A 13,301-nucleotide genomic window follows, 5' to 3' on the forward strand; every position below is an offset into this window, starting at 1 on the left:
TGGTCTTTCATGGTTATGAGAATGTATATTAATTCAGTTGATGGCTCCCGGCCACAGAAATCTGTTTTGATTTCATTTGATGTGGGAGCTGTAAACGAAGAGACCAGCAATATTACGAAGACACGAAACGTATTCTACATCTACATTTATACATCTACATTTATACTCCGCAAGCCACCCAACGGTGTGTGGCGGAGGGCACTTTACGTGCCACTGTCATTACCTCCCTTTCCTGTTCCAGTCGCGTATAGTTCGCGGGAAGAACGACTGTCTGAAAGCCTCCGTGCGCGCTCTAATCTCTCTAATTTTACATTCGTGATCCCCTCGGGAGGTATAAGTAGGGGGAAGCAATATATTCGATACCTCATCCAGAAACGCACCCTCTCGAAACCTGGCCAGCAAGCTACACCGCGATGCAGAGCGCCTCTCTTGCTGAGTCAGCCACTTGAGTTTGTTCAACATCTCCGTAACGCTATCACGCTTACCATATAACCCTGTGATGAAACGCGCCGCTCTTCTTTGGATCTTCTCTATCTCCTCCGTCAACCCGATCTGGTACGGATCCCACACTGATGAGCAATACTCAAGTACAGGTCGAACGAGTGTTTTGTAAGCCACCTCCTTTGTTGATGGACTACATTTTCTAAGCACTCTCCCAATGAATCTCAACCTGGTACCCGCCTTACCAACAATTAATTTTATATGATCATTTCACTTCAAATCGTTCCGCACGCATACTCCCAGATATTTTACAGAAGTAACTGCTACCAGTGTTTGTTCTGCTATCATATAATCATACAATAAAGGATCCTTCTTTCTATGTATTCGCAATACATTACATTTGTCTATGTTAAGGGTCAGTTGCCACTCCCTGCATCAAGTGCCTATCCGCTGCAGATCTTCCTGCATTTCGCTACAATTTTCTAATGCTGCAACTTCTCTGTATACTACAGCATCATCTGCGAAAAGCCGCATGGAACTTCCGACACTATCTACTAGGTCATTTATATATATTGTGAAAAGCAATGGTCCCCTAACACTCCCCTGTGGCAAGCCAGAGGTTACTTTAACGTCTGTAGACGTCTCTCCATTGATAACAACATGCTGTGTTCTGTTTGCTAAAAACTCTTCAATCCAGCCACACAGCTGGTCTGATATTCTGTAGGCTCTTACTTTGTTTATCAGGCGACAGTGCGGAACTGTATCGAACGCCTTCCGGAAGTGAAGAAAAATAGCATCTACCTGGGAGCCTGTATCTAATATTTTCTGGGTCTCATGAACAAATAAAGCGAGTTGGGTCTCACACGATCGCTGTTTCCGGAATCCATGTTGATTCCTACATAGTAGATTCTGGGTTTCCAAAAACGACATGATACTCGAGCAAAGACATGTTCTAAAATTCTACAACAGATCGACGTCAGAGATATAGGTCTATAGTTTTGCGCATCTGCTCGACGACCCTTCTTGAAGACTGGGACTACCTGTGCTCTTTTCCAATCATTTGGTACCTTCCGTTCCTCTAGAGACTTGCAGTACACGGCTGTTAGAAGGGGGGCAAGTTCTTTCACGTACTCTGTGTAGAATCGAATTGGTATCCCATCAGGTCAAGTGGACTTTCCTCTGTTGAGTGATTCTAGTTGCTTTTCTATTCCTTGGACACTTATTTCGATGTCAGCCATTCTTTCGTTTGTGCGAGGATTTAGAGAAGGAACTGCAGTGCGGTCTTCCTCTGTGAAACAGCTTTGGAAAAAGGTGTTTAGTATTTCAGCTTTATGCGTGTCATCCTCTGATTCAATGCCATCATCATCCTGGAGTGTCTGGATATGCTGTATCGAGCCACTTACTGATTTAACGTAAGACCAGAACTTCCTAGGATTTTCTGTCAAGTCGGTACATAGAATTTTACTTTTGAATTCACTGAACGCTTCACGCATAACCCTCCTTACGCTAACTTTGACATCGTTTAGCTTCTGTTTCTCTGAGAGGTTTTGGCTGCGTTAAAACTTGGAGTGAAGCTCTCTTTGCTTTCGCAGTAGTTTCCTACCTTTGTTGTTGTACCACGGTGGGTTTTTCCCGTCCCTCACAGTTTTACTTGTCACGTACCTGTCTAAAACGCATTTTACGATTGCTTTGAACTTTTTCCATAAACACTCAACATTGTCAGTGTCGGAACAGAAATTTTCGTTTTGATCTGTTAGGTAGTCTGAAATCTGCCTTCTATTACTCTTGCTAAACAGATAAACCTTCCTCCCTTTTTTTATATTCCTATTAACTTCCATATTCAGGGATGCTGCAACGGCCTTATGATCACTGATTCCCTGTTTTGCACATACAGAGTCGAAAAGTTCGGGTCTGTTTGTTATCAATAGATCCAAGATGTTATCCCCACGAGTCGGTTCTCTGTTTAATTTCCCGAGGTAATTTTCAGATAGTGCACTCAGTATAATGTCACTCAATGCTCTGTCCCTACCACCCGTCCTAAACATCTGAGTGTCCCAGTCTATATCTGATAAACTGAAATCTCCACCTAAGACTATAACATGCTGAGAACATTTATGTGAAATGTATTCCAAATTTTCTCTCAGTTGTTCTGCCACTAATGCTGCTGAGTCGGGAGGTCGGTAAAAGGAGCCAATTATTAACCTAGCTCGGTTGTTGAGTGTAACCTCCACCCATAATAATTCACAGGAACTATGCACTTCTACTTCACTACAGGATAAACTACTACTAACAGCGACGAACACTCCACCACCGGTTGCATGCAATCTATCCTTTCTAAACACCATCTGTACCTTTGTAAAAATTTCGGCAGAATTTATCTCTGGCTTCAGCCAGCTTTCTGTACCTATAACGATTTCAACTTTGGTGCTTTCTATCAGCGCTTGAAGTTCCGGTACTTTACCAACGCAGCTTCGACAGTTTGCAATTACAATACCGATTGCTGCTTGGTCCCCGCATGTCCTTACTTTGCCCCGCACCCGTTGAGGCTGTTGCCCTTTCTGTACTTGCCCAAGGCCATCTAACCTAAAAAACCGCCTAGCCCACGCCACACAACCCCCGCTACCCGTGTAGCCGCTTGTTGCGTGTAGTGGACTCCTGACCCATCCAGCGGAATCCGAAACCCCACCACCCTATGGCGCAAGTCGAGGAATCTGCAGCCCACACGGTCGCAGAACCGTCTCAGCCTCTGATTCAGACCCTCCACTCGGCTCTGTACCAAAGGTCCGCAGTCAGTCCTGTCGACGATGCTGCAGACGGTGAGCTCTGCTTTCATCCTGCTAGCGAGACTGGCAGTCTTCACCAAATCAGATAGCCGCCGGAAGCCAGGGAGGATTTCCTCCGATCCATAGTGACACACATCATTGGTGCCGACATGAGCAACCACCTGCAGATGGGTGCACCCTGTACCCTTCATGGCATCTGGAAGGACCCTTTCCACATCTGGAATGACTCCCCCCAGTATGCACACGGAGTCCACATTGGTTTTCTTCCCCTCTCTTGCTGCCATATCCCTAAGGGGCCCCATTACGCGCCTGACGTTGGAGCTCCCAACTACCAGTAAGCCCACCCTCTGCAACCGCCTGGATCTTGCAGACTGAGGGGCAACCTCTAGAGCAGGACAAGCAGCCATGTCAGGCCGAAGATCAGTATCAGCCTGAGACAGAGCCTGAAACCGGTTCGTCAGACAAACTGGAGAGGCCTTCTGTTCAACCCTCCGGAATGTCTTTCGCCCCCTGACACACCTCGAGACGACCTCCCACTCTACCACAGGTGAGGGATCAGCCTCAATGTGGGCAGTATCCCGGGCAGCCACAGTCGTAGTCCGATCGGGGGATGGATGGGACGAGCTGGCCGTCTCCGACAAACCCCCATCCGGACCCCCACAGTGATGCCCATTGGCAACAGCCTCAAGCTGTGTGACTGAAGCCAACACTGCCTGAAGCTGAGAGCGAAGGGATGCCAACTCAGCCTGCATCCGAACACAGCAGTTGCAGTCCGTATCCATGCTAAATACTGTTGTGCAAAGAACGTCTGAACTAATCTACAGAGAGCGCAAACAAATGGACACAAAATTTAAACAGTTATTAAAATGCAAGATTGCCTAGTAAATGCAGTAATGCTGCTACTTGCGCACTGCTGACACACTGCTCGGCGGCGGAAGGAGACTACGCGATTTTACACTATTCAGGTACTAAAACGCTATGCTACAACTCTCAAATACTATAATACGCCCGAAATTTATGAATTAAACAATGCAAGTACCAAAAACACACAAAGAAATTAAGAATTAAACTATGTAACAAATGAGTGAGCTAGGAGTATACGACTTGCTGCTGCAGCTGCTTATCCAACACTGTGACCAACCGACATGTGTCACGTGGGGAAGGACACCCCCCACCCCCACTATAACTTGCTTGCTCTGCGCATGCGCGAATCTGGCAACTTGGCTGCGCCAGAAACATTTTTCCAGGTAGCGTCTAGCAGCTTGCTGCTACTGCTCATACAGCAAACAGCCCCACTTCCATTAGCCAGAAAGCGGCAGAAAGCGTTGCTCACATGCGAATTCAGCTATGTGCATGCGCACGCATCCATTGGCATCTGTTCATACGAACCTTAAAAGCATGGCGCCCAAGCAAAACAAAAAAGTAAATGTAAAATCCCATCGAGCATTTTCAACCTGGGCAACAAAAAAAAGATTATCATATCAAAAGAAAGAAAAAGGTAGTCCACAAGCAAAGATCTATCTCTGCACATCACATCTAAAAAAAAAAAATACTTGTGTCTGAACAGGACTTTTGCACATACATGAAATGTGCACCTACTTTGAATTTGGAGTTGGAGATTTGGGTGAAATTGCTCAAATTTGTGAGCACCAACCACAACCACATCTATGTAGATAAACTGTAGCACGTGAACATGAGGTCGACACAAACCCGACACAATAAATGGGTTTGAGTCAGTCGTTCGTTCAGTCTGATGCAGAGCCGACATTAGGGTGGGGTAAGAGGGACAAAAGCACCCTGGGCACCCACCAGTCAGAGTGCCTCTCTAAACAGAAATCAAAAGAAAGTTTTAAAATCTGTACCTAAGATTTTGAACTGAAGGCCTTAGCGCTGGAGGCCCTCACTGAACCTTTGGGATTTGTTTCCTTTTTTTTTTAAAAAAAAAAAGCTCTACATTTATAACTATTGGTTAAATTCATGCAAAATACTATGGTTTTGTGTGTAAGGAATGACCAACGTATCAGACACTGAAGATTTAAATTGATTTTAACTGTGGGCTTTTGGTGCACCATCATACAAAGTATTAACTTAGCTGGTTTAGCAATCGGTAACAGTACTAGCAAATGGGCTTATAAGTCGAAAACCAGGTCATACAGTAATAGTAAAGTTTGTGGGGCTTAACTAAAATATTTAATGCAAAATACACATGTGCAAAAGTTGTAGTATTTATGAACATGTTTCAACTTCTATCAGCTGATACCAGCCAGTTAAACTCTAAATAGTGCATGAAACGCGTTGTACAAATCCGGAATAAGACCTAACGCGAGAATAAACTCAGAAGAATTTAACCAGCGATTTCTGGCTGGTTTGCGAGCTTAGCCAGGAAATAAGTTTTTCAAGATGGGATGAATAATGATACATTCAGACAGCGATGTCGATACAACTTTTCATGAGAATAAGGAGGAAGAAGAAAGTGGGATGTCGCCCCAAATATTTCGAAGAATTCGACGATTCCGAATTTATATCCATATTTCAGTTATGAAAGGAAGTTGTACTTCATATTTCAGTCTTGCATGTGAGAAACCCGAGCATATGATGAACTGGTGAGACTATTTCTGTGTTTTCTAAAATAATACCGGTACTGTTTATTGTAGTAATATGCATTTGGTTCCAGTACTTTGTGAATTCCGTCATGTTATTCGTGTAAACGAGGTATGTTAAAAAGATTAATCATGCCAAAATAGTCTTGGTTATCTGGCGTGTGTCACAACTGCTGCAGAAGTGGAAACGGCGGTTTAATTTTATTTAGCAGACAGTGCTATAATAAATTTAACCAAACTGAAAAACCATAAAGCTTATCAGTGATATTTGTATTAACAGATTTTTCAGTTTTAGACAAAAAAATGGTGATGATTTTTCATGCTGCAAAACATTTTGGCAAAACAATAGTGTCCCAACTGCTTTAACCCAATTACGTCAATAGCAGAAAATCTATTCCATTCTGTTTTCTATTGCGAATGATTCGCCCTGTAAACACCACAGTAGTTCAGAACAACTTTCCAACTTTTACTGAAAACTTAGGCTCATAGGCCCATTAATGCTTCCGAGCAACAACATTGCCTCCCAGCTACCACAATTCATTGAATCCCGTGAACTGTTTTTGCTTACTCAAGCTCAGTTTAACTAAGATTAACAGGAAAGTTAGTATATTTTCTTTTTTTAAAAAATGTGCTGCTTCCTCAGCTATAGAACATAGCTGTCATGTTTCCCAATTATTAGTATTATTCACATAAGCCAATCCATACTTAACATAAAATAACATCTATATTCGTATGTTATAAGTGTAGGTTGTAAGAGCAGAACAGGAATCTAGGTATAGAATCTACATAATTGTAGCCAATGGTCTTGCCACAGTGGTAACACCAGTTTCCGTTAGATCACCGAAGTTGAGCGCTCTAGGGATGGGATAGCACTTGGATGGGTGACTATCCAGTCTGCCAAGCACTGTTGGCAAGTGGGGTGCACTCAGCCCTTGTGTGGCAAACTGAGGAGCTACTTGATTGAGAAGTAGCAGCTCTGGTCTTGTAAATTGACATACAGCCAGGAGAGCAGTCTGCTGATCACATGCCCCTGCACATCCGTATCCAGTGACGCCTGTGGGCCAGATTTCCAAGGCCTGTTCGGATGGAGTTTAGTTTAGTTTAGTTTAGTTTTACATAGTTTTAGCAGGAAGGCGTGCCTGAAATGCTGTGTTTTTAACTCCCCTTGGATATCAAGTTAATATCAGTTTCCTCCTTTATGTCAGTTGTAACTAGTTGAAGGTAACTTCAATTGAAACATCTTATATTGTACTTGTCTGAAGTACCATTTTTCTTAAACTGTTGGCTTATTATCATTGTTTAATGTAACAGAAAATATGTTAGTACACTAATGTCCTGAGCTCATTCTGCTACAGCTATAGCAGAAAATATCGTTCACTCCTATCTCCCACTCGGACAACTACCTTCCATGTTTTAGTGGAAGCTTTAGTGTAATAAAATTGTCCACCACTTAGCATTATTCACACAAACATGTGAGTTATTTGTGCTCAATCACACAGTAAAATTAACAGGAATGTCAATTTTTAAAAGAAAGCTGTAGGATATAGCTGTTCTGTTTCTCAGTTATTATTATTATTATTATTATTATCATCATCTACACAACCACATCGATATTTATCATAAAGTAATTGTTATCTGTGGTTTATAAGGACATATGAACTTGTCATTCAGCTAACAGGAATATTTAGTTACTGAATCAATATAATTATAACAGTGGTAGAAGGGGCTGGGCAATTACAGTTTTAAATTTATCTTGAATTGCCACACAAATTGTCCCATGTCAATCTTTTCTTTTTTTTAGAAATGATTTTGTTCCACCAATGAACCAACTACTATTGACACTCATATATTTTGCCTCTGTTGATTTCGTTCTGTCCACTGGTGACTTCATTGGTATAGGCCAAGGGACAGGCAGTAGGGTTATTAAAAGGTTGTGAATGACAATTGACAACATGCACAAGAGACAATTTGGTAATTAGTTCAGCTCTCTGATGTATTTAAATAAAAAACAAACAGATATATATGGATTAATATATTTTTATTCTGAAGTCATTTGTTTTAATTTTTATTTTCTCATCCCAATTTTGAGCTTCTCTCTCTCTCTCTCTCTCTCTCTCTCTCTCTCTTTTTTTAACCAATACAGTTCTTGATCCCTTCTGTGGTTTTCGCATGCTACGTTTGAAGCAGCACCATCTGCAACTCTGCTACTTCTTTCAAGTTCGAGAACAGGTATTAATATTCTGAAAGCGAAACTGACAGTTTTAAGCTGAGATAACTGTATAAAAGAAGGAAGTACATAGTGAAGGTGTCACACTGCCAGTTACTTCCCATTCACTCCCAGATTACCTATAGCTGCTAGAGATAATTGCATAAGCTAAAATTATGTATGAAGTAGTTACTGTTCCTCGGACATTTAAAGTGAGATACAAGAGCAGGGAGTCACACCTAGTGATACGTGGCTGGCGACACAGCTGAGTCCTGGCATTGCTTCCACTTACTTATGCCAGGCTCCTCACTTTTATCTTTCCTATCTGGCCACCCTCGGCCAGCTCTTGTTCTTTTCCGACCCTGACGCTATTAGGTTTCGAGGGCTAGGGGTCTTTCATTTTCCAACCTATACTTCTCATGCAGTGTCTGACTGCAAAAGGCGTCTGTATCCCATGTTAGGGGCGGCCTCAGGAACTGCGGAAGGCAACGGAATACGACCGCAGATTATCTTCCCTGCATAATGCAGTCTCCATTTTATGCACAAAAAATGGCTTCCTCTCATGTTAAACCAGTGTCCGGAGGTAAAATAGTCCCCCACTCGGATCTCCGGGGGGGACAACTTGAAAGGAGGTAAAAACTCAAAACGATAATTGGTACCTGGAATGTCAGAACTCTGTTACAAGCAGGAAAACTAGAAAACCTTAAAAGAGAGATGGAAAAGAATCACGTGGACCTCGTGGGAGTTGCTGAGGTAAGATGGAATGGACATGGAGAGTTGCAGTCAGATGAATACGTATTCTACTACTCAGGAGGAGAAGTAAAAGGAATTAATGGAGTAGAAATGATTATGACAAAGGAATTGGCTAAATGTGTGGAATATGTAGACTACGCAAATGACTGGGTTATTGGTGTAAGGCTGAAAGGAGCACAAAAAGATTTACTGATTGTCCAGGTGTATACGCCAACTTCAGAACATGATGACCAAATTGTAGAGGAAACGTACAATGTAATAGAGAGAATAATGGACGAAAATAAAAACTGCTGCAAAATAGTAATGGGAGACTGGAACGCCATTGTGGGAGAAGGGAAAGAGGGAAACATAGTAGGCAGTCATGGTCTTGGAAAGAGAAATGACAGAGGTGAATGGTTAATTGACTTCTGCAGGGAAAGGCAGCTGATAGCGGCAAACACATGGTTCAAGAACCACAAGAGGAGGCTCTACTCTTGGAAATCACCAGGGGATAAATACAGAAACCAAATCGATTTTATACTGGTAGAAGAAAGATACAGGAATGGAATCAAGAAGGTGCACACATTACCAGGTGCAGATATTAATAGTGACCACAACTTACTTACGGCAGAAATAGAAATAAGAATGAAAAAACTGAAGAAGGCGACCATGGTGAAGAAGTGGGATTTAGAGAAGATAAGATCCAACAAAAAACAAATTACAGAAATGCTGTCTCTGAACTTTATAAACACATTACGAGACAAAGAAGCACCTGATAATGCAAACGAGTACTGGAATATGCTGAAAGAAGGAATCATTAAAGCAGGACAGCAAAATATAAGATATGTAACAGGGAAAAGATTTAAAAAAACCATTGGTCACACAAGAAATGATTTACAAGATGGAGGAGAGAAGAAAATTGAAAAACAAGAACACTGAAGATGCAAGAAAGACATACCAAAGGTTAAATAATGAACTGCGAAGAGAAACAGAGCAGGCTAGGAATAAATGGCTAAAAGAGGAATGTGATGAAATTGAAGAACTGGACAGGAAGAGAAGATACAACTTACTATACAGCAGAGTAAAGACTATGACATGGGAACAAAACAGAGCAGGAAGTGCTACTATGGAAATTTTGAGTATAGACGAAGAGGTAGTGTACAAAGATCGTTGATGATGTCCTCCAGAGATGGGAAGAATATATAAAAGAGCTATATGACAGAAATAGCAAACCAGAAACTCTGGAACTTGAATCACACAACAGTGTAAGTGATGACGAGAAAGGACCGACCATCGTAATGGAAGAAGTAAAGTCTGCCATAGCTGCAATGAAAAATGGCAAAGTGGTAGGTACAGATACAATACCGGGAGAAAAACTAAAATGCTTGAACCACGATGGAATAAGAGAAATATTGAGGTTATGCAATAAAATATATGACAGTTGTGAATGGCCTGAGGACTTCCTGACAACAGTAATGATTCCATTACCGAAAAAACAAGGAACCAAGAAATTCAGTGAGCACAGGACAATTAGCCTCATTTCACATGCAGCCAAAGTGATGTTAAGAATAATTAATAAAAGGCTTGAAAAAATAATGGAGGAGAATCTAGGTGAGGAGCAGTTTGGCTTTAGACGGAATACGGGCAACAGAGATGCAATAGGGCTCCTACGAATCTTGGGAGAAAGAAATTTCCTGGCAGATTAAAACTGTGTGCCCGACCGAGACTCTAACTCGGGACCTTTGCCTTTCGCGGGCAAGTGCTCTACCAACTGAGCTACCGAAGCACGACTCACGCCCGGTACTCACAGCTTTACTTCTGCCAGTACCTCGTCTCCTACCTTCCAAACTTTACAGAAGCTCTCCTGCGAACCTTGCAGAACTAGCACTCCTGAAAGAAAGGATATTGCGGAGACATGGCTTAGCCACAGCCTGGGGGATGTTTCCAGAATGAGATTTTCACTCTGCAGCGGAGTGTGCGCTGATATGAAACTTCCTGGCAGATTAAAACTGTGTGCCCGACCGAGACTCTAACTCGGGACCTTTGCCTTTCGCGGGCAAGTGCTCTACCAACTGAGCTACCGAAGCACGACTCACGCCCGGTACTCACAGCTTTACTTCTGCCAGTACCTCGTCTCCTACCTTCCAAACTTTACAGAAGCTCTCCTGCGAACCTTGCAGAACTAGCACTCCTGAAAGAAAGGATATTGCGGAGACATGGCTTAGCCACAGCCTGGGGGATGTTTCCAGAATGAGATTTTCACTCTGCAGCGGAGTGTGCGCTGATATGAAACTTCCTGGCAGATTAAAACTGTGTGTCCGACCGAGACTCGAACTCGGGACCTTTGCCTTTCGCGGACACACAGCTTTAATCTGCCAGGAAGTTTCATATCAGCGCACACTCCGCTGCAGAGTGAAAATCTCATTCCCTTGGGAGAAAGGTTTACTGAAAAAGGAAGAGACCTATATATGTGCTTCATCGATCTAGAAAAGGCATTTGACAATGTAGTTTGGGACAAGCTGGCGACTATAATGAGGGAAAAGAGAGTGGACTGGAAAACCAGAAGACTTATAAACTCATTATATCTTAATCAAAAAGTTTCAGTTAAAGTGAGAGGAGAAAGTACAAACTGGATCAGACTAGGAAAAGGAGTAAGACAAGGGTGCTGTTTATCACCTACTCTTTTCAACCTCTACTTGGAAAATATGATTGACCAATGCTCATTAGATGACAAAGGGGTAGAAATTGGAGGAAGAAGAGTAGGGTGTTTGAGATTTGCTGATGATATGGTTCTTTTAGCCACAGGGGAAAAAGAATTACAGGATTTGGTGGACACCATTGCAACTAATGGAAAAAAATATGGAATGAAAATAACACAAATAAAACAAAAGTATTGGCACTAGGAGGAAGTACAGAAATAAAAATTATACTGAATGGAGAAACACAAGAACAGGTGCAAAATTTTAAGTATCTTGGAAGCATGATAGACACCGACTGGAAGTGCACCACAGAAATTAAAACAAAGATAGCAATGGCAAAAGAGGCGTTTTATAAGAAAAGGAGAATTTTCTGCAGCGTTCTGGACAGAAAACTCAGAAAGAGACTCATAAAATGTCTTGAATGGAGTGTTCTTCTATATGGTGCTGAAACATGGACTATGAGGAAAAAAGACAGAGAAAGGCTGGAGGCTTTTGAGATCTGGACATGGCAGAAGATGGAAAGAATAAGCTGGATGGACAGAGTAAAAAATGAAGAGGTACTGAGAAGAGTGGGAGAGAAAAGACAGTTGCTAGATGTAATAAAGAGAAGAAAAAGAAATTGGATTGGGCATATATTAAGACAGAATGACGGACTGATAAAAACAGTTTTAGAAGGTTATGTAGAGGGGAAAAGGAAGCGAGGAAGGAAGAGATTCCAGATACTGGATGACATGATGGATGGTACAACATACAGCAGCCTTAAGAAGGAAGCAATGGATCGCAGAAAATGGAGAGGTAAAGGACCTGCTAATATAGCAGATAACTGATGATGATGACGATAAGAGCAGCATCCTTCAGTTTGGATATGTGCCATAACCATATTTCTACCCCAGGACTGTAAAAGAGATTATGGATGTTCATTCTCAATGTTGGTATCTTATTCTTCACATGTATCCCCAATACAATTAGTAATAGAAACGGAATTTACATATGCTCAAGAACTGCAGAAGTGGATGCACAAATAATGTTCAATAATTCAGCAAAGGTTCTTTCTGTAGAACACCCACCGTTGCTGTAATGAATTAAATATTCTAAGATGTAAATACTACAGCAAGCTAGCAAGTAACACATCTCAGGAATGACAGTCAAATCAATCTCCATGATGCCTGTGTTGTCACAGTTTTCTGGAGACTCTGAAAAGACCAACTATTTCACAAAGCAGACTACATTTCACAGTTTCTTCTATATTATATAACTACTTACAATCCTCAATCTACCATGCAATTACATTCGATGGAAATACTATTGTGTCTAGAACTGTTGAAGTTGAATCGAACTGATTGTGGTGTCCTGTTGAAAACTATTATCAAATCGTGCATTCCATTGTTCACAACTTGGAACTTACATATGGGGGCGCAATCAATCTGCAGCGTTTTCCAGCTTTTCTGGGAACAATATTAATGTGTTTCTTTCTTGGGGAACAACATTGCACATCTGATGTAGCCGCTCCGTTAATCTATGTGTTCTTTGAATGGAAACTCTCTAGAAAGATTTCTTATTGGTCAAACACCAAATGCCTGATCCTTTAACTAATTTCAAGATAGATTTTTCTACATACAAGTACCCTACATACTTAGTTGTGTGTTTTATACTTATGTTTTCATTGAATGAGACCGCAGTTATTTTCGTGTTTTCTACTACAATTTCAACTCTTTTACAGTATTCACCAGCCTCGAAGTATAGAAAAGCGAATAGTTTTACGATATGGAACGCTTATTACAAACATTAGACATGCTATTTCTGCAGACAACGAATAAGTAAATATGAAATGATGTATACG

Source organism: Schistocerca americana, chromosome 2 (genome assembly GCF_021461395.2).
Source record: "Schistocerca americana isolate TAMUIC-IGC-003095 chromosome 2, iqSchAmer2.1, whole genome shotgun sequence".
NCBI lineage: Eukaryota > Metazoa > Arthropoda > Insecta > Orthoptera > Acrididae > Schistocerca > Schistocerca americana.